This window comes from Peromyscus leucopus, chromosome 2 (genome assembly GCF_004664715.2).
Source record: "Peromyscus leucopus breed LL Stock chromosome 2, UCI_PerLeu_2.1, whole genome shotgun sequence".
In the NCBI taxonomy this organism is placed as follows: Eukaryota; Metazoa; Chordata; class Mammalia; order Rodentia; family Cricetidae; genus Peromyscus; species Peromyscus leucopus.
The window spans coordinates 103,363,574-103,391,300 of NC_051064.1; the positions used below are offsets into that span (position 1 = coordinate 103,363,574).

Genomic DNA, 27,727 nt, shown 5'->3' on the forward strand with positions numbered 1-27,727 from the left:
ACTCAGCAGCTGAAGCTGTAACTCACAAAGAGGAGGGTGAGCCCTATCTTGGAATGAGAGTCCCCTGGAAGTTAGATTCCTTCCAAGTCCCTTGATAATGGGGTTTAAGGATTCCATTTCTTTAAATGATGCTATTGTTGATGCGTTTATTATTCTGGCTGAGGGATCCTCATCTTTCACTCTAGAAACATCTACTTGAGGAGGTATTTTTTTTTCTCTTTATGTATATTTTTATTTGGAGAGAAAGACCCATTTATTCAAACATGGCTTTGCAGTCCCCCACACCACCCCTCCGCATTCTGTAGTCTTATGAGGTAGAATTCACCAGGTCTGCCATGAGGGCCTCAGCATGCCTGGCTTGGACCACACCAGGGTGAAAAGTAGCAGCCACTTAGCCTGCTCTAATCCCCTCTGGGCCACTTAATTACAGAGTGGGGTATTTTAGTGCATTGGTGTGTACCTGGAGGCCCATGGCCCGCAATCCCATTAATAAAATAGGTACTGGGTAAAAATAAACATTGGCCTTCAGCCACACTGCTCTGCTGTTTCATCAGCCAGTTAAAGGCAACTGTGAAAGAGTCTTTAAAATCACCGAGTGCTAATTGCATTCTACCGACTGCGATCTCAACTATTGCTTGATCTCAGGACACTCGGAAGTTTGCCCAATCAGCCACTCAGCCTAGCATCTCTTGAAGCTAACTTCTTTTTTTTTTTTTTTTCAGTTGTCTCAACTATTCCATTGTTTATGGAATTCTTTTGAAGTCTTATTTAAACAAAGATTAAAACTTTTGTTACATGCCTTAAAACCACTTCCCACACAGGTCCCTTATTCGTTCATATTAATCTGTGTTTCTAATGTGGCTGGTAATCCGGTCACAGGCCGCTTTTGTGGTTCACTAACTTTCCTTTACGGTTCAGCCCAGGGCTATTGACTTTCTGTCTGCTGATTTTGCATGAGAAAGGTAGTTCTCTGCAGTCCCAATGGTTTTTAAATACTAACACGTCCTCCTTTCTGTATGTGTTGGCTTTTTCTTGATGGCCATCTTTCTGGTGATGTAATTGTATAGAGATAATCTTGAAGCTTTGTGAGTTGATATACTTGCAGAGGAGACTGAAGTTCATTAATGATACCTAACCACAGCTGAGGGGATCTGTTGACATTAGACATTGGTCTTTCACGTTTGCTGTCTGCTGAGTTTAGCAGCAACAACACACTGTGTAGAGCTGCCGTGTTTGCTTAGGTCAACCGTGTTGATTCACCTAAAAATCTTCAACCCAAGTTGGAAACTTCCCGGGGCCTTTCCCTGCTCAATTTCTACCATTTTGGCACTCCTCGTTGTCATTGTGATACTTGTGTTTTCTTTACTTAGTGTGTGCAAGTGCGTGTGCTGACGCCCAAAGAATGTGTCCTCCTGCTCCGTCAGCCTCTGCTTTAGTCCCCTGAGATAGGATCTCTCACTGAACCCAAAGTTAGGCTGCTGACCAGCAGGTCCCAACAGTTATCCTGTCTCCTTTCCCCCTGCCCGCAGTCCTGGGGTTCCAGCCACCCACACACCATACTTGGCATTTTGTGTGACTTCAGAAGACTTGAACTCCAGTCCTCATGCTTGTCCAGCCAGCGCCATTGCCCACTGAGCCATCTACCAGCCCCAATGTTTCTTTCCCTTAACAACCCATGGCATTGCCTCCTTTCTTGACTACCAGTGCTTACTCTGTCTGTAAGAGTTCCTAAGATCAACTCCCAGATAGGATGGTAGTTCCCATCTGTGCCCTCAGCGCCCCCAGTGAGCAGGCAAACCCAGAAGCAGGTCAGAAATAAGCAACATGAGAGCTGTAGGGACATCACAGCATTAAGGATAACGTGAATGGCCTTCTTTGAGATCTGCTTTTGCCCCAAAATAGAAGTGGCATGCAGTTTACAAGTTTACTTGTAAGTAGCACAGTCAGAGTCACTGAAAATAAAATAAAATTAGCACCCAAGACACTGTCCTAATATCCAGAACATCAGATGAATGAGATACAGGAGGCAGAAACCAGGTTTCAAAGCCAGGCTCTGAGACTTCAGCCCAGGACGGCTCCCGTCCCTCCTTCTGAGGGACCAACCAATTCCAGTTTTCACAAAACAGCTTCGGGATGGTTGTTTGGCTGAGAGTAAGAGTGAGTTTGAGGGTTTTAGATGGTGTCTGTTTATAACCTCAGGCTTTAGTGCTGCTGTGTTTGTTTGCTAGACTCTAGACCACCCCTGGCAGTACAAGCCCTGGAACATGAGCACAGTGGAGCCTCATACTGTCTAAGGATGTAAAAGGTCTAAATCAAACAAGCAACACTGCCAAGTGACAATGTTCCACCTACCCACATTGACAAATTCACCTTCATACTCCAAATAAAAAAATGTGTGTAAAATTGGTGTTCTATAATTGAAAGCCCAGACTATGAAAATCTATAATTTTAACGTTATTTTGTACAACTGAGTATTCTGCTCACAGGCTAGACACACATATAATGTATATAATTTTATATGTTAAGGCTATAAAATTATTTTTCCTCCATTGTCCAAATGGACTTAACTTTGGAGAATTTTGTGTACCATGTTCAAGCACACATATGGGATCATATCTGATAATCATCATTATAGAATATGCTATTGATTTTATAGTCCCATCATGCACATTAGTCTTAAATGTACCCATTGCCTCAGCATGTATAAACTGAAGAGTGTGGTCACATGCCACTCATCAGTGGAGATGTAGCTGGGCGAAAGTGTCACTAGACAACTTTGTCAATGTGCATCTAAGAGTGTATTTACTTAAATCTAGATAGTGTAAGTCAGTCGCTTGACATGATTTCCAATGGAATCAAGACACACAGAAAATAAAAAATGCATGGGCTGCTGACAGCTTCACATAGCATATTTATAATAAACATTTTAGGTGTGCATGCTAAATAACAATGAATGACATATGTCATCTATCTCCAAGTGATGTAAACTGCATAGCTAAGACATGTATCATACAGCTCTGGGAGCTAGAATTCTAATAGCAAGGCATCTGTACAGTTGGCTCATCCTAAGCATTGCAAGGGAGGATTTCTATATTTTCCTGGGGCTTACCAGAACTTGATGACATTCATTGGCTCATGGATGCATTACTTCAGTTTGGGCTTGATGCTCTGTGGTGTTCTCCCCAAAATGTTCTCCAAATAATTTTGTAAAAAGCATTAGTAGTACTATGCTAGGGCTAAGATTGCATTCTGTGTTTCTGGAGGATAGAGCCTCCTTATTCTAATTTGTAGAGAGGACACAGTTCAACAGATAATTCTTAAGAGTGCAAAATCTTAGCCGGGCGGTGGTGGCGCACGCCTTTAATCCCAGCACTCGGGAGGCAGAGGCAGGCGGATCTCTGTGAGTTCGAGGCCAGCCTGGGCTACCAAGTGAGTACCAGGAAAGGCGCAAAGCTACACAGAGAAACCCTGTCTCGAAAAAACCAAAAAAAAAAAGAGTGCAAAATCTTGCCCAGGATACACTGGCCAAATATATTTCTCCAAAATATGAGAACCTTTACAAGTAATTATTGGATAATGAGAAGAAAAAAGGTTATGGATCCTAGGTAATATTCAGAATGCTGTCTATTGTAATTGGAGTTTTCTCCAGTCCCGCCAGGGCCTGCAGCCACTCAGACCCAAGTAAGAGACTTATATTACTTATAAACTGTATGGTTGTGGCAGGCTTCTTGCTATCTAGTTTTTATATCTTAAATTAACCCATTTCTATTAATATATAAGTTACCACCTGGCTTGTGGCTTACCAGTACTTTACATTTTGCTTCTCATGACGGCAGCAGCTGGCAGCATCTACTGACTCAGCCTTCCACTTCCCAGAATTCTCCTCTCTGCTTATCCTGGCTACTGGCCAATCAGCGTTTTATTTGTCAGTCAATCAGAGCAACACATTCACAGCATACAGAAGACATCCCCATCAGTCTGTTGTACAAAAAAAATCTTACAGCCACACTGAGAGGAAACTAGTGGCCAGGTGACTGATTTCTCTTTTCTCCTACTGAGATGCTTCTGTCACTGCTGTCCTTCCCATATATAAGGCAGCATCTCTGGCCCTGACAGAAGCCCAATACCCACAGACTGCCCATCACTGTCAACTTCCGGCCAGAACCACACTGATCTCATGAGAAACATTTAAGGTTCTGTTCATACTGTGCTGGCCTGGAGTGCTGAGTCTCAAGGCACAGAAGGACCCATGTAGACTCTTTCATTTTTATTAAATTCATTTTTTTTTTTTTTTTGATTTTTCGAGACAGGGTTTCTCTGTGTAGCTTTGCGCCTTTCCTGGAACTCACTTGGTAGCCTAGGCTGGCCTCGAACTCACAGAGATCCGCCTGGCTCTGCCTCCCGAGTGCTGGGATTAAAGGCGTGCGCCACCACCGCCCAGCTTGTATTTGTTTTTTAATGTGAGCACGGGGCGGGTTCTTACTTTCTCTCCCCACTTCCTCTCTTTCTGCATAACCATCTTGTTGGTGATTTTAAAGTGTACAGCTTAGTGTTGGTATAGTCAGAGTTGTGCAGCCCTTGTTACTACAGCACAATGCTATGCTTTTGTGTTAGGCTTATTTGACTTTAATATAATAGTTAGGAGTTGAACCACATTATAGCATCCATTGCTTCATTGTTTTTGTGGGTGAGTGGTATTCCACTATGAGATTAAGTCACATTTTGTTTATTTCTTATCTGTTGGACACTTGGGTTGCTTCTGAGTTTTGCTTATTCAGCATAATGCCATGTACAAGGGTTTTTTGGGGGGTGGGAGTGCGTGTTTTCAACTTCTTAGGTTTGTACATGGAAGAGTAATTCTTGGAACATATGAAGACTATGTGTTTAAACTTTTGCAGAATGGCAAAGGTGTTTTCTAAAGGAGCTGCACAATTTTATATTAACAAATAAACAACAACAACAAGGCAAAAGGATTTAAATTTCTCCACGTGTGCTCTGACCTTGCTTTTATACTAAAAGTTTTATCTGTCTATCCATGTATCATCTATCTGTCCATCTATCAGTTGTCTATCTACGATCTTCCTCAGCCATCCTGGCCCTTTACAGTGCTTTAATTTTCATTTTTCTAGGGGCTAATGATATTGAGTATCTTTTATGTACTTATTGGATATTTGTGTATCTTTGGGAAATATCTTTTAAAATTCTCTGTAAATCATTTGAGAATTTTTTCTTTTCATTTTTTGCTGTGGGATGTTCTGTATGGCAAATGTGTTGCTTTGATTAGTCAATAAATAAAACACTGATTGGCCCGTGGCTAGGCAGGAAGTATAGGTGGGACTAACAGGGAGGAGAAATAAAAGAACAGGAAGGCAGAAGGAGTCACTGCCAGCCGCAGCCAGGACAAGCAGCATGTGAACATGCTGGTAAGCCACGAGCCACGTAGCAAGGTATAGATTTATGGAAATGGATTAATTTAAGCTATAAGAACAGTTAGTAAGAAGCCTGCCATGGCCATGCAGTTTGTAAGCAATATAAGTCTCTGTGTTTATTTGGTTGGGTCTGAGTAGCTGTGGGACTGGCAGGTGACAAAGATTTGTCCTGACTGTGGGCAAGGTAGGAAAATTCTAGCTACAATTCTTTGCTTACCAGGGTTCTCTATATGGTTTACATATGTATCCTTCTCAGATATATGACGTCACATGTTCCTGTCATTCTCTGCATTATCCTTACATTTTCTTGGTAGTGTTCTTTAAAGCACTTTTTTTTTTCCGATTGACAAAGTATAATCCATCCTCAGGTATGGTTATTTATACTTTTGAGAAAGCATTGCCTAACACAAGCTCACAACATTTTTCTTCTATCGTTCCTTCTCATAGTGTTAGTTTATAGTTTTAGATCTTATGTTTCTATTTTAGTTTGTTTTGAGTTGATTCTTGTATATGGTATGCCATTGTGAGTATAGAGTCATTCTCCATATCCATTCCAACAGTTCCAGTACCATTTTCTTCTTGAAAAGACATTTCTTTACTCTTTGTATTGTGCTCTTTAAACCTATTGACCATAAATTTATGTGCCTATTTCTGGAATTCTTCTCCATTGATCTGTGCTTCTTGCCGGTGTCAGTTTCATGGAATCTGCTTTACTACAGTTTCATGGGATTTGTAGTGAGTTTTAAAGTCAGGAAGTGAGTTTTCTGTACTAATCAGTGTTTCATTAGATAACAGAAACAGTAGAATATATATATAGGTAGATGATTGATTAGTAGATAGATAGATAGATAGATAGATAGGTACGTAGGTAGATAGATATTGCAGGAAATTGGCTATGTGAATATGTGGGTCAAGTTCAAAATCTGTGAAGTAAGTTGCTAAGATGAGCTCAAGCCATGGGGCTACTCCTCTGGCTGTAATCGTCAGGTGGGAAGCCTCAATTTTGCTCTTACAGGCCCTAAAGCTAACTGGGTCAGGCCCATCCAAATACCAAGGACAACCTCCATAGTCAGTCAGTAAGTACTGTCAGAGCAACAACTAGTCTAGGATCTGACTGAATAGTTAGGAACCATACCTTGACAACATGACAAATAACAATTGGCCATCACATCTTCAATGTTGTTCTTTGTTCAAAGCTTGCCCTATGTTCTGGGTCACTTACATTTCCGAGTGTATCTTAAAATTAGTCTTCTTAATAGTGATGAAAATCATGTGGGGTTTTGAAAAATACATTGACCAGTCTTTTGATTTGGGGAGTATTCCTATGTAAACGATATTACATCTTCTGTTCTGTGAACATGAGTATATCATTCCATTTATTTAATTTCCCTACATAGTTATATAGAGTTTGTTCTACAATTCCAGCTCCCTTTTTAGAAATAATATATATATACTTCTATATATTTAGTTATTTTATATTAATTCTATGGCTTTGGTTTCATTTCAGATTATTCATTCTACATTTCTATAAACAGATCCTATGTCCTGTATACTTTGTGAGATATAGACATGAGCTTGTTCCATATAGCCCTTTGTATGTGTCTGTGTGTGTATGTATATGTGTTTCTGTGTACATCTGTATGTGTGTGTATTCTATTTATGTGTGCATCTGTGTGTGTGTGTGTGTGTGTGTGTGTGTGTGTGTGTGTGTGTGTATTCCCTATGACTCTCCATCCATAAGATGATGTTATCTGCAATGTCAAGTTCTTGAGCTTCTTCCTCCTCATCATGGACACCTTTTATTTCTATCTCCCACCCATTGGCCCTAGCTGGACTTGATCACACAATGTTGAGTAGACGTGATAAAAGGGCAGATCCTATCCTTTTCCCTCATCTAAAAGGGAACACTTTCAGTGTTTCACCATTGAATTTGATGGCAGCTATGGGTTTTTCATAGATGCCCTGTATCAGGTTGAGAAAAAGTCACCTCTTTATTCCTCTCTTCACGTGTGGTTTTCATTATGTGAAGATATTGGGCTTTGCTAAATAATGTCTCTGTGTCCATTGAGATGATTATGGGATTTTGTTAGTCCTCAGTGTAGGGTATTACATTGATTGATCAAACAGTTATTCATAGAATTTATTCTACTTGGTTACAATATAAAGATCCCTTATGTATGTTACTTACATTCTTTTAAAATATTTGAATTCTTTAAGTTATATATATTGGGGGGGCTGAGAGATGGCTCAGAACCATCTATAATAATAAATAAATCTTAAAAATATATAGATTGAGGCATGCACATATGGAAGTCAGAGGACAATTTGCAGGAGTTGGTCTCCTCCTTCCACCATGTGGGTCCTGGGGATCAAATACCTTTACCTGCTGAGCCATCTCATTGACCTCTTTTGTTTGATTTGCTGGCGTTTTATTGAGAGCTTTGTTTTCTGTGTTTATAAAGGGCATTAATCTCTAGACTTCTTGTATTATCTTTTTGCAGTTCTAGTAGAAGTATACAAAATATATCTGAATACAAAAGTCTTCAAATAATTTGGGAAGCATTTCCTTGTTTAGGAACCCTATGAGGGAATTCTGTTCATTCATGCAGATGTTGATATAATTCACCATGAAATCTACTTGAAAAGTTTTAAAATTACTAGTTCAACTTCTTTACTTGTTATGGATAGACTTAAGTTTTTTTCTTCCTCGTCAGTTTGGATAGCCTGTGTCTTCCATGAAGTTTGTCCATTCTGTTTAGATTTCCCAGGTTGTTGGCATATAGTTGTCTGCGGTATTATTCCCATGTTGTTCTTTTCATTTCTGTGACATTAGTAATGGCATCTTTCATTTCATTCTTGATTTTAGTAGCTTGTATCATTTTTCTCAGTCAGAGTAGCTGGCCAAGCATTTGTTGGTCTTTTTTCTTTTTTAAAAAAAAACTTAAATAATTCAAATGATGTAATATGGCTGTTCTGGATATCAGCTTGCCTCCCTTGTGAAATTGCAGTGTGGTGTCCTTGTGATTTGTCCAGAGAATTTTCTGGACTAAGTATACAGAGCCTTCATTACCTGACAATACAACCACAGAAGCCAGTGCACTGTGAGCATGCTCCCTCGGTGATTAGCCAGAGGGGTCCTTAGAGCAGGAATCTGCTACTGTTTGCCAAGGGCCTCCGTGAGTGTGTTGGGCTTCCTTCAGCACTCCAGCAGCTGACACTTGTGCCTCGGCTTCATGATCTGCTGGTGTTGTGTCTCATAGAGTGCCAGAAGGAAGACACAGGGCCTTGCTTTCTTGGGCATACACACAGCTCCTCTCATGTAAATACCCTTTATCCCTGTGTCAGAGGATTCAGAGGCCAGTGGACATCTCTTTGCTTAGATGCCTTTGAGCTTTGTGGCCCCACTCTTATTTCTCCCAGCTGGAATTGCTACAGGCAAATGTAATCATTTCTTTCTTAACCAGTATCATGGGACCAGAACTTTGCCACTGTTGAAACTACATGACTAGTCAAGTGAAGACAAGCTTGTGAGTGGGACTGTTAAAGAGAGTTTCCAACAGGTCAAGTCATGCCAGTTGTCTGGAAATCAAGCTTTGGGGGCATTCAAGACCCATCCTGCCTTCCCCAGGGATGGCCATTTCACAGGATTATAAAGAATGTTGGAAAAGAGGCCAGGGCAAGTTAGAAAACACCACAGGACTCTGTGTCTAACAAAGTTCAGCTTTTGTGTTTTCTATGTACCCTCTCACCTAACACATGAGCAACCTTAGCATGGCATTTACCATACACTCGGCATTCTCTAAGTTGAAGGTATATGCATTTCTTTTTCTTTCATCCTCTGGGGTCTTCTTCAGTTCTTTCTGTTTAAAGGCTGTGTTATTTGAAAAGTATCCATCATAGTTAGAGTTTCTATTGCTGTGATAAAACACCATGAGCAAAAGCAACTTGGGAATGAAAGGGTTTGTTTAGCTTACAAATCTCAGGTCACACTCCGTCACTGATGGGAACTGGGGCTGGAATTCAGGGCAGAACCTGGGGGCAGGAACTGAAGCAGAGATCATGGAGGAGTGTTGTTCACCGGCCTGCTTCTCATGGCTTGTTCAGCCTTCTTTCTTATACAGCTTAGGACCACCTACTCAGGAGTGGCACTGCCCACAGGGGGCTAGCCCTCACATAAATCATTAACAAGAAAATGCCCAAAAGATTTGCCCATAGGCAAATCTCACAGAAGCATTTTTTCCCCAAGGTTTCCTCTTCCCAAATGCCCCAGTATTGTGTCAAGTTGACATAAAACCAACCAGCACAGGATCTATGTCACCAGGATGTTGAAGATTAGTTTAACTAATAAAATGCTTCATGTGTCAGAGGTAAGAGTTTGCCTGGCACATGTTAGGAGCTGAATAATGCTAGCTAACATTATCATTGTCACCACTACTGTCTGAACAAAGAGGCTAGACCTTCTTTACAGGCAGAGCCCTCCTGTGGACTAACTTCCCTGCTGTGACCCTCAGCCAGAGACCTTGAGACCTTTATTTCCTTTTCTCTCATCAGCTTTTGGCTGAAAACCCTTTCAAGGAAAAAAAAAAAAAAAAAAAAAAAAAAAAGAAGTAGCTTTTACTGTTTTGTTTTTTTCACTCTCCTTTTATCTGTTTCCAAGTCTCAGGCATAGTGAAAAAGTAAAGCTGGGTGCTGGCCCACCCCAGGAAGTGATAATATAACTTTCAACTCAAGATAAACTCAAGGAGATCTTTCAACACAGCTACTCAGGCAGTTTGGAGATGTGATGTCCTGTAGAGAGGAGACCAGAAAGTCACTCAGCAGCTGGGCCAGACCACAGAGGGACACCATTCCAGTGAAGCCAGCAAAGCACGGTGTCCTCATCAAAACCATCTTAGACTTTGCATTCCTCAGAGCAAGGACAGATGGCGGGAATGTGGGGAGATTAGACAAGGAGAATTTCCAATCCCAGGGGGACAGGCCAAGAGTACAGAAGGTTGAGAAGCCAGCCTCCTGTGTCACAAGCCACCCTTGTCACTCAGCAACCTCTATGAACAGGGTGTGGAAAGCTCCCGTTCAGATGACACTTGTGAAGATCGCCTTTGTGTGCTGGACACATCCAAAAAGGGAAAAATCCTCGCCTTCTAGGCAGACATTTTCTGGAAGCTCGTCTGCTAAGCTGTGAGCTTCTTGTTCCTGGCATTACCTGTGACTGTCTCCACACCTCACACAGTACCTAGTGTGCAGTGTGTGGTAGCAAGTCAGCAAGCGTGTGTTAAGTTGGAGAGTAGACGGCTCCGCATTTCTAACGTGCTCCTAGGGCTTGGGGGTGCCACTGACTCACACACTTTGGGAAACAAACACTTGAAGAGAAGAGGCCTGGGTTCTAACCTTTCTCTGTCACTCACTAGCCAGTGACCTTAGGCAAAAAGCTTACCTTCCCTGGCCCATAAGTTTCCCTTTTGTGCACTGAAGAACTTGGGCTCAAGGTCTCCTAAGGTTTCATCCAACTGAATTTGATAACTAATTGAAACCCAATGTATTATTTCCTCTATTATTATAAAACTTCATCGAGGTTTTGAATTCTGTGCCATCAGCTCCTAGGTTCTTTTTCTCTACTCTAAGATGTCAGAAGTTCTCTTTTCTGTCATGAACGTTCTGTCCATTCTAAACAAGACCCTGTCCAGGTATGTTGAATCAGTAAGAAAGATTTATAGGAAAATGGCCCCTAAGAACATACTCTAAGATTCTGAAGAAACTGTTAAAAGAAGAGACTTAAAACAGGAAGCTCCTTTAAATTTGCTTCCTGGGACTCTATGACTATATTTGGAAGCTGGGGTAGACACCAGCCTCCACTCTATGCCAGGGATAAACATGAAGCTCTGCTCTATGCCAGCCATGGGAGAATATTGCCTATTTTCAGGGTAAATCTTCCGTCCTCAGTCAGTCCTAGAAAGCACCCTCATGATCACACTCAGAGGAGTGTTTCTGTGGTGGCTCTAAATTTAGTCAAATTGACAAGATTAACTATCATACTTGGCCTCCTTGAAATCTGGGGACAGACATCAGCCATTTTCGCTGTATAGATGCAAAAGTAGATTACAGAGCTTACACTGGTATATCCCCTCCCCTTGTTGAAGGAAATCATCAAGAATACTTACAGGAACTACATATTTGGTCATCTTAAGCACTTCATAGCTAAAAGAACTCATAACATTCAGTGATTTATATTCATGAAACAATTTTTAACACAGGCAAGGAAGTATACTCTAGGATTAGCAGGAAATGAATGTATATTGGTGGGTGCTCAGAGATCTTGAGTGAGAGCTTTTTGTCCTACCAACACTGGATCACATAGTACTCCCTTTCTCTGCAGGTCTCAAACTTCACTGGCATGGATGTGAAGAACTTGAATTCTAAGAAGGCCAAAGTTGGTTCACAGCTGAGGCCTCTTGTAGAGACCAGTTCACAGAGGTTCATTTCCAGCTTTATAGCACACCTTAAATGAAACTCCAAGACTTCCCTAAAGCTACATGAAAATCATAAATCTATTCCTTTTTATTAAATAATGTCAATCACCTAATACTTCTTACCCTAAACCACTCACTTTTACAGAGTATCATTACTATGAAAAATATACATGCTAAAATAAAGTATGTCACTATTTTTTCTATAAATACTCCATAGTGACTGCCAGTGGTTACTGCTTCCAAAGTTCAATTAGCAATAGGTCAGGCCACCTGAGATCACCTGACACTGTTGGCCTTGCTCTTATATAAATTTAGGAACACACTCCTAGAACTTGAAAAGCAGTACAGTAACACAAATGCAAATTCTTGCCATTGGTGTTAGAAGTGCCCTAGGATTAATTTATTAGTTATCATGAGTCAAGCATCAATCACCTCAATAGCAGGCCTAATATATTTATTACCTCCAATGGCCCTACTCTCCACTCATTTTCTGAAACTGGACAAATATAAATTTGGCTTATCCATTATTCCTTAATAAGTCACATACATATACATATATTTATAGTATGTGATATTTGGTACAGCAATATATTAAAAGGTGATTGATGACTGACCCATGCTAGCTATTAATTATCCCTAGGGCATTTCTAACCCCAATAGCAAGAATTTGCATTTGAGTAACTTTACTATTTTATAATGAAATGTCCTATATTATTTTTTATAAGTCTTCAATGTCCAGTGTATATTTCATATTGATAACATGCTTTTTGATGCTAAATTTTATCAGAAATAATTGGTGCCATTGAGTTTAATAAGATTAACTATTAAAAAAACACAGATCTATATTGTCAAGTTATTCCAAATACAGTTTTCTGGTAACTAAGTTGACTACCAAATCACCATTTGTTTAATATCCCTACCTACACTGATAAAAACTGGTTCATCGTTTTTTCAAGAGTTGATTTGATGTTGAACAATAATTTATTAGTTTCCTATTTATGTCTATCCAAATTAAATGAATTTGCTAAATCTTTTAGCAACTTAGTAGCATTTGTATCAAATTCAAAGTTATAGTACAAAAATTGAAAAGCAATACTCAATTTATAATCGATATCCAATAAAGCATTCTTCAAAATTTTTCTTATAGTTTTTGTAGCCAGTTCAAGAAGTACTGTCAGTTACAGTTAATATCTGCAGAATAATTCTCATTAAATATATAAATTCAACAATTGTAGACGTGTAATGCAAAAAGCCACAGTTAAACACACATTCTGCACCTGCCTTACTAGGTATTAGTGAGTTTCTCCTTTGTTAAAGCTCTAAAGTCAGCTGGTTCATACAGTGTGGTAGCCATGAGAAGGTGTAATAGTGTGGTAACAGTGAGAACATGTGCCATTTTGGGCCCTTGACTATTGAGTCTTTGGTAGCATACGTCGGAATCAACAGTAGAGTTTACCTTTATGAGACTCCTCAGTGACTAGTCAGCAAGCCCCAGTGATAAACATTTCCATTGCCTGTGGACTCTCTCCATGCCTCGAAACACTGGCAGTGATTGTTTTTGCTCACATATCTGAAATGGTTGGAGCAGCTCTATCCCATCATGTTTTCCAAAGTCAGCTTCAGAAAACTTGAGCATAAATATTTTCTTTTGTTTTTCCATTTTTTTCCTTTTATTGAAAATAGATTCTCTTCTCATACAGTAAATCCTGATTATAGTTTTCCCTCCCTCTACTCTTTCCAATTCTTCCCCATCCCTCCTCCCCTCTAGATCCACTCTCTTTCTCTCTCTCTCATTAGGAAAAAAAAAAACAAAAACAAAAAACAAGAACAAAAAACAGGCTTCTAAAAGATAACCACCAAACATGACAAAATATAATAAGATGAAGTAAAAACTATCATATCAGCATTGACAGCAGCCCAATAAGAGGAAAAGAGTCCCAAGAGCAGGCACAAGAGTCAGAGCTCAACTCGCTTTCACGGTCAGGAGTCCTATAAAAATACTAAGTTAATAGTTATAATATATTCACAGAGGGCTTAGGGAAGACCCATGTAGGCCCTGTGCTTGCTGCTTTCTTCTCCATGAGCTCATCTATGCCTTGTTCAGTTGTTTTAGAGGACTTGGTTCTCCTGATGCCTTTGTCCACTCTGGCTCTTACAATCTTTCCATCGCCTTTTTCCTGGGATTCCCTGAGTTCTGAAGGGATTTGATGGAGGCCTCCCCTTTGACTCTCCACATAATATCTGGCTGTGGGTCTCTGCATCTGTTCCCATCTGCTGCCAGAGGGAGCCTCTCTGATGATGACTGGATAAGGCACTGATCTGTGAGTATAGCTGAATATCAAGAGTCATTTTATTGATACTTTTTTCTTTCAAAATCACGAGTATTTAGTTTCACTCTAGGTCTCTGGGCTATCTTGTCTCTAGTTCTTGGTTACTCAAGCAGTGTTGGGCATGGGTTCCCTCTTATGGAGTGGGCCATATGTCAAATCAGACATTAGTTGAATACTCTCGTGATTTCTGGAGCACAGATATTACCAATCCATATCTAAAGTAGGTCAAAACAATAAGAAAGCCATTGGTATTGGCTTATTAAATTTCACTAAGCCTAGATGTTGACCTAGTGGCTGGAGTACTATGCATTAGAGTATAAGCTTTTTGTCATACCAAACTGAAATCCTTTGATAGATATAAAAGATGAAACAATGCCCACTCTATAAGTTCAATTTCACAGGCTGTAATTGATATTTCTTGTAAATTTGAAATTTCCTTGTGGTAAACCATAACCTGAAATATTAATATGCCAACTTTTCTAATATCTTATGTCTCATCTAAAAAAAAAATTACCCACAACTTTTCAAATTTCAAATCAGCTGTCCTTTGATTTTGTAATAAAGACTTAATAGTCTATCTGTGAATAAAATAGTATTCTTTTCTTAACATTTGTCTGTTTTAAAATAGCTTTTTAGGGGCTCAAGTTCTAGCCCCAGCATGATTTCAAGTGCCTTCAGTCCTAGCACTCATGAGAGAGGGCCTGTGAGCCTATCTTCAGCTGTATAGCAAGTCCAAGGCCTATCTGGGCTGCGTGAGACTCTATACCCTCCCCCTTACTGTTCTTAAAACTGTTGAGACTTACATGCCCAGATTATATTAAAATTGCATACAAATGTTTTTCCTCTAGGGCATTTAATTCTGGTTTCAGATGATCAATTTCATTCTTTTTGCACTACTGCTAGGGGAACATTTTAAAAGCAAAGCCACTTATGTCACTGCTTGAAAAGTGTCTTCAATATTATTCACTTCATTATTTTTAGTTTAGCTTTTTTTATTTAAATATAGCATACAAGATTTATATGTGTGGCCTTGCTCAGTTGACATTCATCATGAATTTTGTGGCATACTTTATTCCAAATTCTTTTTTTCCAACACAGTCCTGCCCCTCAGAGACTTCCCTTAGTTCAAACACTACAGACCTCATGGCTTCTCCAGAAGAGTGTGTGTTTCAATCAGCTTTCTGTCCAGAGCTAAAAATAGGCATTCAGAAAACAGGAGTGGTAGTCTGACAGGATCAAAGCACTATTCACCAGGCTCCATTTCCTCTTGAATTAAATCCACATACGTGTGCATGTGTGCACACATGCACAGACACATATGATTGTTTGGGTGACCATCCAGATGAAAGAGAAGGGGCAAATTGCAAAGAGAAACACATGAAGTTGCAAAGTCAACTGTTATTCTTTTAGATTAAGGTTCATTTCAAAATAGTCTGCTGACGCAGCCAGCAGATCCTGGGGGTCTCTGACAGGGGCTGATGCTAGGAGCCTAGTTCATACTTCGGCAGCCAATGCTGCAAAGGAGCCAGACTCTAGCTCTAAGTAATTCTATTGTCTGGTTGTTTGGAGAAATCCTCCTTATTTTATCACTATTATAGATAGTACACATAAAATTCATCATTTTGACCGTTTCCCAATGCACAGCTCATTGGCGGGCAGGCTTTAACTATCTGCTTACTCCAGGAAGAAACCTGTCTCCACTTAGTAGATACTCCCCCTTCTCACCAAACACTAGCAGGCTTTCTCTCTCTCTCTGGGTTTGCCTATTTTTGACAGAGTAGAACTAGCCCTGGAGGGGGTGGGAGATGGCAACGAAAGGGAGTTCTCTCCCGTCGTGTGCCAGGGCCCAGTCTGCAGGCAATGCCCTTTCCCTCTCACCTGCCACATGGCCTTTCCCATTTCATACCGTGTTTCAGTCCAGCACTTAGTTCCTGGCGCAGGACCCTTCATTTGTAATCTTTATGCTCCCTCCCTCCTCCTGCAAGGAGAGCAGTGGGTTAATACCCAAGCCCTGGGTAAGTAACTGGAGGACAAGGCCAGACCCCGGCTAAGAGTGGAGAACCTTGGAAGTGAGGTGCCTTTCTTAGACAGTAATAGCATCGACTCCAGGATTGTGCAGGCTGGATGACAGCTATCATCCACTGAGCAAGGTCCCTGGTCCACAGCAAGCCTTTCAAAGAGGTTTCTGTCTCGCCTCCTCTTAGGGCTCTGCTTTCCGTGGCTTCTCTTTGCATCGCTGTATGCAAATGGTTCCCAGAGGTTTTTTGGGGTCTGAGTTTGCTGAAAGAATAGGACCATTTTCCAAGAAAAGAGGTTCTGGTGCAGAATCGGGACCAACCCTGTCAATTCTTACAACCATCAGGGACCCCAAGGTGATCTTAGTCAAATACGCTAGGCTGACCTTGGATTTACAGCCTGTGTTTCTGTCCTGGTTCCCCCATGAGGCATAAGGGACTGTGTATGTGAATGTGAGGTGGGATGCTGTTAACAGGAGCAACATCAGCATGTTTGTGGAGAGGGAAGGACAAAGACCTCAAAGTCACATGTTGACAGAAGCCATGTTAGTGTTTGAAATAGGACTTGATCCCAGTTAAAAAAAAATGGTGGGTCCCCCAGGCTTGCCAAAGAATGGGGAGTCAGGGTAACCTGTACCTCTCATACCAAAAATCTTAGGGGTTGTGGCCCCATGTTTGTGACCTAGCCTCTAAATCTCCTCTTGGTATAGCTAGGGAATGGAGGGTTTTGGTGTGTTGTGTCCACTTGTGAGTCAGGAATGAACCAAGTCCAGATCTCAGATGGCTACACTCCGGCTTCCACCGAGAGTCTAGGCTTTCCCAAATGTGAATTCAGAAGATGACCTCAGGGTATCTGTGCCCAGTGAACAACATCAGCAACATTTAAAGGCACCACGGAGTTAAAGAGCCCGTGTACTTTGCACTAAGCTCTGTGTGCCCCCTTGCCTTCATACCAGCTCAGGAGTGCTGCAGACCAAGGTGCCTTCTTACCCATTCCAGAAGCTGCAGACCAGATCCCCTCCAGCCTTGCACCCACGTGGCTCGACTTACTTCCTTACTTCCTTGAACACTGTGTGTTCAAGGTTTGTAAAACTTCATGGGTTAAGGAGAGCAGTAGAACAGAAGAACACCAAGAAAATACTATTTGCTTGGAGTCTAAGCCAGCCTGGGGTTCCCAAACCACTCCTCTGATAGTCCTTTTCTCTCCCACTGCCCTTGTGCTTTTCTTGTTCTCTTTGTGGGAAGAGGACTTGTGATGTTTTCAAGGCCCGGGAGACCCTCCGCAGCCCTGTATGGAAATTCTCAGCCAGTGAGTTGAGACAGAACTGTATGTTTATCAACATCGGGCTCGAAGAACTGGACTTGCTGAGTCTTTTCACACTCACCTTCCAGGTTCCCCTCCATGAACATTTCCACTGGAAGTTCCCAACGTCAGTGGGAGTGCTTGACTCAGTGGGAGTACTTGGCTCAGTACTCTTGAAGACATTCAGCACTCACCCCACAATTAAGACATTGCAACTCCACAAAGTGTTTCATAAGAGAAAGTTCAATGCAGTTAGATCATCCGAAGATGGATCAGCCTATCATCTGTACAATATTAAGAAAGATCATATTGGCAAATGACAGGGCTTCTTGGAAGGGCCTGAAGGAAAGTGTCCAATGAGCTGTCCCATGGGTTCCCCCATTCCCAGAGGGTTCATGGACATGCAGGAATGGAAGACATCCTTTGGGATGAAAATGCTGTGTCAGAGTAGCGAGCTCCCCTTTGTAGCCCCGCCCTCAGGTTGGGCTCCCTTCTAGAAGTCGGGAATAATAGGAGTTCTGCTTCTGTTGGTGCCTGCGGCCTGACCAGTACAGGGCAGCTGTCTTCCAGTGCAAGGGACTTGATTCAGGAAGGTGAAGCTCACCAGATGTCCTGGCTTGTTCAGTCTGTCTTTAGTTTGGGTCTTTTGTTATTGCTGAGATGATTGATTTCCTTTGCAGTTTGCGAGATGAGGCCCAGACCTTGTACATGCTAGACAGGCACTCTACCACTGAGCACATCTCCAGCATCCATTCCTCTCTGGACAAGAACAGCTTGCCTTTCCCAAAGGTGGAAGGGAAGCTGTGACATGGTCACTCTTAGCCAAGTAAGAGTGGCTGCATGACCAAGCTGGCCCCTATGGTATAGTTAAAGATCCAGCCTTTGCCCTTAAAGCCCCTGGACTGTTCAGTCACAGGAACCTATAGACATCTGTTCTCTCCACTCCCACATTTGACTATCTTAGGTGCTACTCGATGAACTAGGTGTTAACTAGTTGAAGGATTAAATGTAATTCTGTGAGGTAGAGGTCAAGGGGGCAGAGTGGATGTGTGTGGGTTTCCTGATAAAGGCTGGACTTGAACTGAGTTCCAAAGGCAGGAAGGATCAGGTGAGGAAGGCAGCGCTCCTCACCATGGTGTTTCACACTTCTAATCCTACACTCAGGAGATGAGGCAAGAGAGTCACGTGTTTGAGGCCAGTCTGGACTACACAGATCATATCTCAAAAAAAAAAAAAAAAACCAGTAATAATAATAATAAACAATGGCCAAAGCCTTAGGAGAACTGGTTGCTTCCTGTAAACAAGAAATGGAATGCTTTTGCAGGTGAGGTGGGGTAAGTCCTTGGAATGCCAGGATGAGGACGTTACCATTTCCCTGCTTAGTTCTTCTGGGCGGGCTCTTACACGGGGTTAGGGAGGACCCCACCAGATGGTGCTGCCTCTACTCTACACATGGCCACGTTTTGTTTCTGTTAAGAGGTCGGATGAGGCAAAGGTAGGGGAGAGTCCCCTGAAAGCAGCTGTGCCCCGTGGTTGACAGCAGGGGAGTTACTTGGCCTCTCAGGACTGTAGGTGGTTGTGGCAAGCTCCGTGTCTGTCTTGTACGTGGGTTCTCAGGATAGTCCCTGGCATGTGGTAGAGTGGAGGTAATATCTGCCAAGCTTCTGTCAGTGTCCCAGGGTACTGAGCTGAGCAGCTAAGTACCAGCATGCCTAACCTCAGTGTATGCTCCCAGTAGCCAGGGCTTTCTGAAATGCTTGAGGACTCTGACTTGGGGACATTCCTATGCCCAACCCAGCAATAGGCCTTGCAGTCCAGTTAGATCTGAGGACATTCTCTGAATATTTGAGTTCTTATTGGGGAGCCCACCTCTTCTTCTTCCTCCTTCCTCGTTTCCCACCCCCTCCTCCCCAGTTAAAGTTTCCTCCTGGTTTCTCCTTCCACCTTTCATAGAGCCTGTGTCTTATGATCCCCCTCGCGAGAGCTTCTTCTCTCCTCATCCCCATGATCCTTTTCTACTTTCCTGGATTCTGTGGTTACTTCCGGTTATATACTCACATCTAAAGACTCAGAGCTAGGATTCCCAAATAGAAAGAACTGGCAATATTTGTCTTTCTGACTGTGGGTTCCCTCACTATATTTTCTAGTTCTATCCATACCTGAAAATGCCATGATTCCATTTTTCTTTCCAATAGAATCCCATTGTTTACATGTAGCACATTATCATTATCTATTTGTCAGTTGATGGACATCTAGGCTGCTTCCATTTCCTGGTTACTGTGGATAGAACAGATATGAACATGTATGAACAAGTATCTCTGCAGGCTATCAGATCATTTGGCTAAATGTCAATGCATGGTATCATGGGAACCTATGGCAGCTTTCAGTTTTCTGAAGATTTGCCATCCTGATTTCCATAGTGGCTACATCACTTTGCAATCCCATCAACAGAGAATGAAGCACCCTGGCCAGCGTTTGTTTTCAAATGCTCTCTTGATCTCAGACATTCTTGCTGGGCTAAAATGAAATCTCAAAATAGTTTTAATTTGCATTTGTCTAATCGCTATGAATATTGAACACTTTTTTAGGGTCTTTCTTGGCCATTTTTACTTCTTCTTTTAAGAATTCTATCCAGATCTGTAGCCCATTTTTTAAATGGATTTGACAGTTTTCTTGAATCTTTGTTTTGGAGTTCTTTACATATTCTGAATGTTAATCCTCTATCAGCTATGTAGCTGACAAGGATTCTCTCCCAACCTGTGGGCTTCCTGTTCACGTGATTGGTTGTTTCCTTTGCTCTACAGAAGCTTTTTAGTTTGATGAGTCTCATTTGTCAGTTGTTGACCTTAATCCCTGAGCAAATGCAGTTCTACTCAGAAAGTCCTTTCCTGAACATGTGTCTAAGCAGTACTGACTATGTTTCTTCTAGGAGTTTCAGCTTTCAGATTTCATGTTGAGGTCTTTGCTCAATTTGGAGCTGACTTTTGTGAAGGGTGATAGATATGGGTCTAATTTTATTCTTTTACATATAAACATCCATTTTCCCATCATCGTTTGCTGAAGATGCTGTCTTTCCCGGGTGTGCATTTTGGCCTCCTTGTCAAGTATCCGATGGCTATAATTAGGTACACTCTTATTTGTATCTTATGTTTCATCCCTTGATATACATGACTGGTTTTCCTGCTGTAACTCTGTACTATAGCTTGGAATCTGATATGATCTCTCTGACAATTTCTTTTTTTTTTGTTCAAGATTGTTTTTTTTTTGGGGGGGGTGGGTGTGAGTGCGCGTTTGCACGTGCATTCACACTTGCATATTTCCATATGAATTTTAGGGATTTTTCTTTCTGGTTTTGTCATCAGAATTTTTATTGGGATTGTACTAAATCTATAAATTGCTTTTGATGGGATGTTCATTTTCACATAATTAGTTCTATCGGTCCATGGGAGATCTTTAATCATTCACACTTGAAAACATTTAGAGACTAAATTATAAGATTGAAAAAGAAAGTCCCTAAATTTCTCATCTCCAACACCAGCGTGTTTTCCTAATGCAGAGGGAGTAGCAGTCCTTACCACCAAGGCCATCAGCTAACCCCAAGTAAAGTTCTTTCCCTTCTCTCTGCCTTAGTCTTCCCAGGCGTTTCTGTGGAGTGTTGGTAGATACATCTTCCCTGACTTTAATGAGATTACTCATGCTCTTTGAAGCACACAGATAGAATGAGCATCCAGCAGATGCTGGTATATATTAATGTATTCCAGGACTACCCTCATGCCTTCACACATGGCTACAGTAACTGTCCGAGAGTAATCTCTCCCTTCCTTTATTCACATTGTATTAGATGTTTTGGTTTGTTTTTTCCTCTCTCTCTCTCTCTCTCTCTCTCTCTCTCTCTCTCTCTCTCTCTCTCTCTCAATTCACTACCTATCTCTCATTACAAATATTTATGTTCTCCTAAAATCACATTCCCAAATGGCCTTTGGTTGGGTTTGAAGAGCCATGTGTAGCTAATACCGCATTTGTCATCGCATGCTTGTGCTTCTGAGAGCTGGCTTCCATGCATCTGTCTGTTCGGGTTTGTGTTATGGTTCTACCCACACCTTCCCAGAGTGGGGAGAATGCATGACAGGAATGTTAGCAAAAGCCTGTGACAGACTGTGGGTCTGCTAGTTTGATGGATCGCCAAAAGAAAGAACTGTTATTTCCCCACGTCTGTACCCTCCCATGCGTTAGTCCAGGCCTCATCTTTCTGGTGGCTTCATTTGGGACCTTCCTGTCATACTGAATCTCCCTGCCCTCTGCCAAGTAGAATCCCTGCTCATTATGGCTGGAAATCATTTCCCTTGTCTTGCTGGATCTTATCTAGTGGGCTCTTCAGAACAGTCTGAGTTGTCTATCTGTTTCAAATCAAAGACCCAGCCTTTTGTTTGGGACTTAGAGTAAGAGTTCCTGGAGTTCTTTGAAATTGGACACTCTTGAACACACCTGGAGACAGCAGTGAGCTGGCCCACAGGTTCCCTGGTTGACAGATGCACAAAGCTAAGGGCAAAGGTGAGGTTTTCATTTCTTCTCTAGGTCCTACAGTTCCTTTGAAATCTCTATGATTGGCCCCTTCACGGATCATTCCAACAGCCGCAGGAAATCCTCAAGCTGTGTTTTCTCCAGATAAGCAGCCAGGTCAAAGGAAAGACCTCAACATGCCTTCTTGAGAAAGAAAAGACACTAAGCCGACAGGGCCACTCAGCCATGTGCCTGCTACCTGAAGAGTGGTTGCCAATACTGATGCCCTCTATAGGGTTCCGACTTTGTGAGCACTTGGGGGCAGTGGAGGAAGTCCATTTGTCCCATCTCAGAAATTCTATGGTCAGCTATGTAGTTACCTTTTCAAAAGTAGGGGCATAGTTCACAGGTAGAGCGCTTGCTGCAAGGCTCTGGGCTCCATCCCTGGCACCAAAACAGTGAAAAACAGCACAGAATGACTGAGTAACATATTTCTTTGTCTTTGCCTCAAATCACATCATGAAACGTCAACTTTTCTCATCCTCGCGGCTCTTAGAACCATTACTAGCAGTTATGATTTGATGTAGGTTAATATTTTTAAATTTTTTGATTTGTTATAATTTGTGTATATGATTGGGGTGTGCAGGTGTGTCACTGTGTCAGAACACAACTGTGAGGCGTCAGTTCCTTCTTTGCCCCTTTACCTGGGTTCTGGGGATCACACTCAGGTCAGGCGTGAGAAGCAAGTGATTTACCTGCTACTCAGTCTCATTGGCCCTATATGCTATGCTTTGAAGGACTTTGGTTAGCTTGTATTTTTGAAACAGCAGGGGAAGGGTTTCCTTTTCACTCAGCTTCCAGAGATCATCTTTAAAGCTTGAGCCAGCTGATAAACCACTGATTGGTTATTTAGACGGTATGTGGAAGAAAGTGGAGTTAAATTACCTGAGCCTCTGCCCCTTCTTTATAAAATAGGAATAATAATACACCTGTCCTAGAGGATTGTTATAAGATGCAAAAGAGCTCATAGTGCGGCAACATGGTACCTGAAACATAGTAAGATCTCAGCACGAGTACTTTTCCCCCAAATAAAATTGCAAATTTTAATAAGATGTAAACTTCTTATTAAAGGCTGGTGCAACAGATCCCTCCCCCCGAACCTGTGTGGCTGTTGCACCCCTGGGCCCTAGGGGCAGTCGTGGAGATGAGACTGTTGTGGAGTAGAGCTGCCTACAGCCCCCTGACCCTTGCCCATGGACCCGCTCTGTGAATGGCAGCATCCGTGTCTCCTTTGCTCCACCTCCTGTGTCTGGCCCACAGCTGAACCCACGTGACTGACTGCATGGGGCAACCTTGACCTAAGAAGGCAGTCAGTGCCAGGCTGAGACCCCCCACCTGTCCCCACAAGCTCCAGCACAACGGCCCTCTCCTTGGGGAAATGTCTTGGGGGATACCCTTGGCTCTCCCTTGGGCCTTCTAAAGTCATTTCCAGTTTGTTGAAGAGAGATGGTTTGAAATGCAATATTGTTGCCAAGAAGGCTCAAGCCACTGGTGTAGAATTCTAAGTTCCTTTTTAATTATAAGACACAAGTGTCACCTTCTATTTCTGAAATCATGGGATCGTTCATAGGACACTGAGTCCCCACTAGGTGCAAAGGCATACAGATGAAGAGGATGTCCCATGTCCTTAACAACCGTGGGCTGGAGAAGAAACTGGCACCTACTACGACAGACAAAAATAGTGCTGATAGCTGCAGTGTAGAAGGGTCACACGACGAGCTTAGCACTTTGTACTCAGTGTGTGTGTCTGTAGTATATAGACGTATATGTTCATGGGAGTCTTTGTACATGTGCGTTCAAGTGTGCACATGTGTGCATGGATATGAGACCAGAGGTCAACATGGAGTGTCTGCCTTTGCCTTTCTCTACTTGTTTTGAGACAGGGTCTCTCACGGAGGTGGAAACTCACTGACTAGGCATGAGTAGCTGGGTACAACTAGGTGGCCACCAAGCCTCAGGCATTCTCCTTTCTCCCCTGTGTTGGGATTGCAGACATGTACCACTGTGCTCTTCTGTTATGTGGGTATTAAGGAGTTGGAACTCGGGTCCTCACACTTGCCTGGCAAACATTTTCCTGCTAAGCCGTGTCACCAGCCCCACATAATGCATTCTGTCTCCTTTCGTTCTTGAAGAACGTATATGAAATTGGCCTGATTCTCCCCCAACCCCCTACCTCCGCCTCTCCCAGGAAAGCCAGGCTAAGAATATAGTCTCTGATATCATAAAAAGAAATAAAGAGATTTCCAACTGGATGGAGAAGGAAGACCCCAAAAAGCAAAAGGGATGTATGAAAAGACTGATTCAAATGTGACACTTTCAAATGTGTCACCACATCTGCAGCAAAGCTAAGATATGAAAGGAAACTGTGGCTTGAAGGCAAGATGGCCATGTTTGTTAATTGGTTTTTAAGATACAACATCTACCCCAGTGAATGAGCTAAAAGAGGGGAGCACCTGAGAACACATGATGGAGAGTTATTTGTGGAGACAGTTCCTCACCCCCAGCCTACTGGGGAAAGTAAGAAAAGACCTGAGGAATGAGTTTGGTTCTTTTCTTTTCGTTCTTTCTTTCTTTTTTTTTTTTTTAACTTTTTATTGATTCTTGGTAGATTTCATATCATGCATTCTGGTCCCACTTATCTCCTTGTGTCTCCTCGAATCTTTCCTCTGCCCTTGCAACCTCTTTCCCCAAATCAAACCAAGTTTAAAAACAAAACAAAACAAAAAAAATGAAACAAAACAAAAGAAGAGGAATCTTGTGGTGGAAGCTGTAGTGTGGCCCATTGAGATGCACAGTTTACCCTTTAGTCCATTCATGTTTCATCAAAAGTGTTCATTATGAGTCATTGGTCCAGCTCGAGGCCTCTGGTTTCTGCTACACCACCAAAAATGGACTCTCACTGGGGCTCCTCATGGATATCCTGTTGTTGTCCTGTGTCATGGAGATCCTGCTGTTTTGGATCTGCAGGTTCTTCCCTTTCACGTGCTCCAACAGTTCCTAGATTCAGTGGATGTTGGGAGAGGAAGGAGTTTGGAAGAGTAAGTATTAAGAACAGAGACATAGGGAAGGGATAGAGTGGGAAGAGTGGACTGATGTGCTTCTGAGGATGTGGACAAGTCTGTCAAAGAAGAGGAAGGTAGAGAAATATCTTGGAGACCCTAATAGAAGCAGCAAAGTCTTGGAATCATTGTTGAGGACAGGAAGGTGCTAAGCACACACACCATTGTGTCTCATCCTGAAGAGAGTGTTCATGTGAACAGTGACTGTGGGTACAGTAAGTTGCTTAGCACACGATCGTGTCTCATTCTAAGGAAGGAGTGTTCATGTGAACAGTGACTTCAAGTAGTAGAAATGCCTGGTTAGAGTGAGAACAGTGATGAACAGCTGGCTGAAAGAGACTTTAGACATTTCAGTGAAGAAGTAGGCCTGTTCCACATTGTTTCAGAGGATAGAACTGGGTCCTAGTTCGGCTGGGAGATCTCCCCCTGCATGGAAACTTCTCAGTAACTAGCACTGTCCTGCAATAGGATCTCACCCTTGTTGGTTTCCACCACCTGCCCAGGATGTTCTGTGGGAAGTTTGGAACACCTCATGGGATGGCCTCTTCAGTCCTTCCTGACACTAAGGTTTTGTAAGCATGCAATGTATGAAGTGTCAACGCAGAAGAAATCCAGTCTCCGCCTTCTCACAGGGTCTTGCACATGTGACATGAAAATCCTGATTGTAATTTTCAATGAGATCTATGAGGGTCAGCAACTGTGCAAACAATGTTTTTATTTTTGAAAGAATTCTCGTCAGGATTGGCAGAAATCACACAATAGTTTGAGAGCAAGGCCCATGATCTACGTAGCAGACAGAATGTGAGTGTGTGTATTCTCACTCTAAAGAGGGCTTCTTTCTGCGTTCATGCCATTTTTCCTCAATATGGATTATGATCAGCCCCTGGCTGGGTGACTAGAGGATCCTCTGTTCTCAGAGGATGTAGAGGCCCTTTCTGTGTTCCGTATCCATGAGCATCCCTCATGTTCTGTGTCTTCTTTTCTTTTGCTTCCTGCATGGGAATTGGCTGCTTTCTTTCAGGGAACCTGAGATTCTATTTTGGTGGTTCTCATTTGGGGATGGTTTTGCCTCTCAGCATCTTTGACAGTGTCCAGAGTCATCTTGATTGTCATGCCTGGAATGGGGGTGTTGCTGGCATCTGGTGGATGGAGGACCAGGATACTGCTCAAAGTCTGACTCAGAGGACAGCCCTTCACAACAAAGAATTATCAGGCCCAAACTGTCACTGTTTCTCAGACTGAAAAAAACCGATCTATTTTCGTCTCCCTTAGGAATCAGCTGCCATCAATACATTCTATAAAACCTTGGATGCCTCCTTTTATTTCCTAATTTAAGAATTGTTGCCCGGCTGTTCTGCCTCTTTGAACTCCATATGCACCCACTCCCCTTTTCATGCTGTAGCAATAAGGGACATTTTAAACTCTCATTGGCCAGAAAAACCGCTTCTTGGTTGAGGTCCAAACAAGAACCAGACCTCTCCTTGGGTGAAGGCAGAGATGTCACAACTTGCTGAGAAACAGCACAGGGCATTTCCTCATGGCAACAGCCCTGGGCCAAGGAACTGGTGGAGGACAAGCTCCAGATGCATCTGTGTGTACCCTTTACTTGCTTTTGAGTAAAGTCATTAAAGACTTGGACAACGGCACTCAACCCTGAAGGGTTCCTGCTTCCTTTCCAAGCCACAATGAGACCAAGACTATAACTCGCATGCTACTTCAGCTCAAACTCTGGCTAGGTTTCTCCTGGACTTCTGAGAAGTCACACAAAGCACATGCCACTTGTTTTGCCTTTCTTTGTCCCCAATGAGGCCAAGGTCTTGTTGTTAGATCATTTGTTACCCTTTGGTGCTCACACTAAATCTTCCACCCATGAGGCAGCCTAGCAGAGCCCCCTGGTTGTGTGTCAGGACTCAGCATTGAGAGGTGGTCTGTCTGGTACAAGCAGCCCAGGGTGAAGCTCCCCTTCTCATGTCTTATATCTACAGGCTGGGCAGCCTTAGTTGATTCATTCAAATTCTTTGACCCTCAATTGTTGGCAGCTGATCTCAATCAAAATGCCTAAGTGACAGACCTTAGATTTCCTCATCTCTGCAATGAAGACAGCTACCTTTGTCCTTTCTGGAAATCTATTGGTGAAAAACACCAAATGCAGGAATATGTGTATGAACAAAGTCGTTTTTATTACTTAACTATTTTTCCCAAAGATGTATTATTTTTAATTATGTGTCAAGGTGGTGTGTGTGTGTGTGTGTGTGTGTGTGTGTGTGTGTGTGTGTGTGTATATACATGTGGGTATGTGCACATGGAATGCAGGTGCCTGCAGAAACCAAAAGATTCAGCTCCCTTGAAGCTGGAGTTACAGTCAGTCATGGGTGCTGGTGACTGAATTAAGGCCTTCTGGAAGAGCAGCAAGTACTCTTAACCACTGAGCCATCTCTCCAACTCTGGCTTGACTACTTAATGTCAAATATTATATTAGTCATATTTCATTCTCTGTGATGAAGAACCTGAAAAATTCAACTTGAGAGAGGAAAGGGCTAGGAATTACACTTTGGCGTCACTTT

General features: G+C 42.3%; 1 protein-coding gene across 1 annotated transcript in view; it reads left to right on the forward strand.

Moving 5' to 3' along the window:
- The window catches only part of Ror1 (receptor tyrosine kinase like orphan receptor 1), a 149,743-nt gene that overhangs the window by 39,411 nt on the left and 82,605 nt on the right, over positions 1-27,727 (forward strand).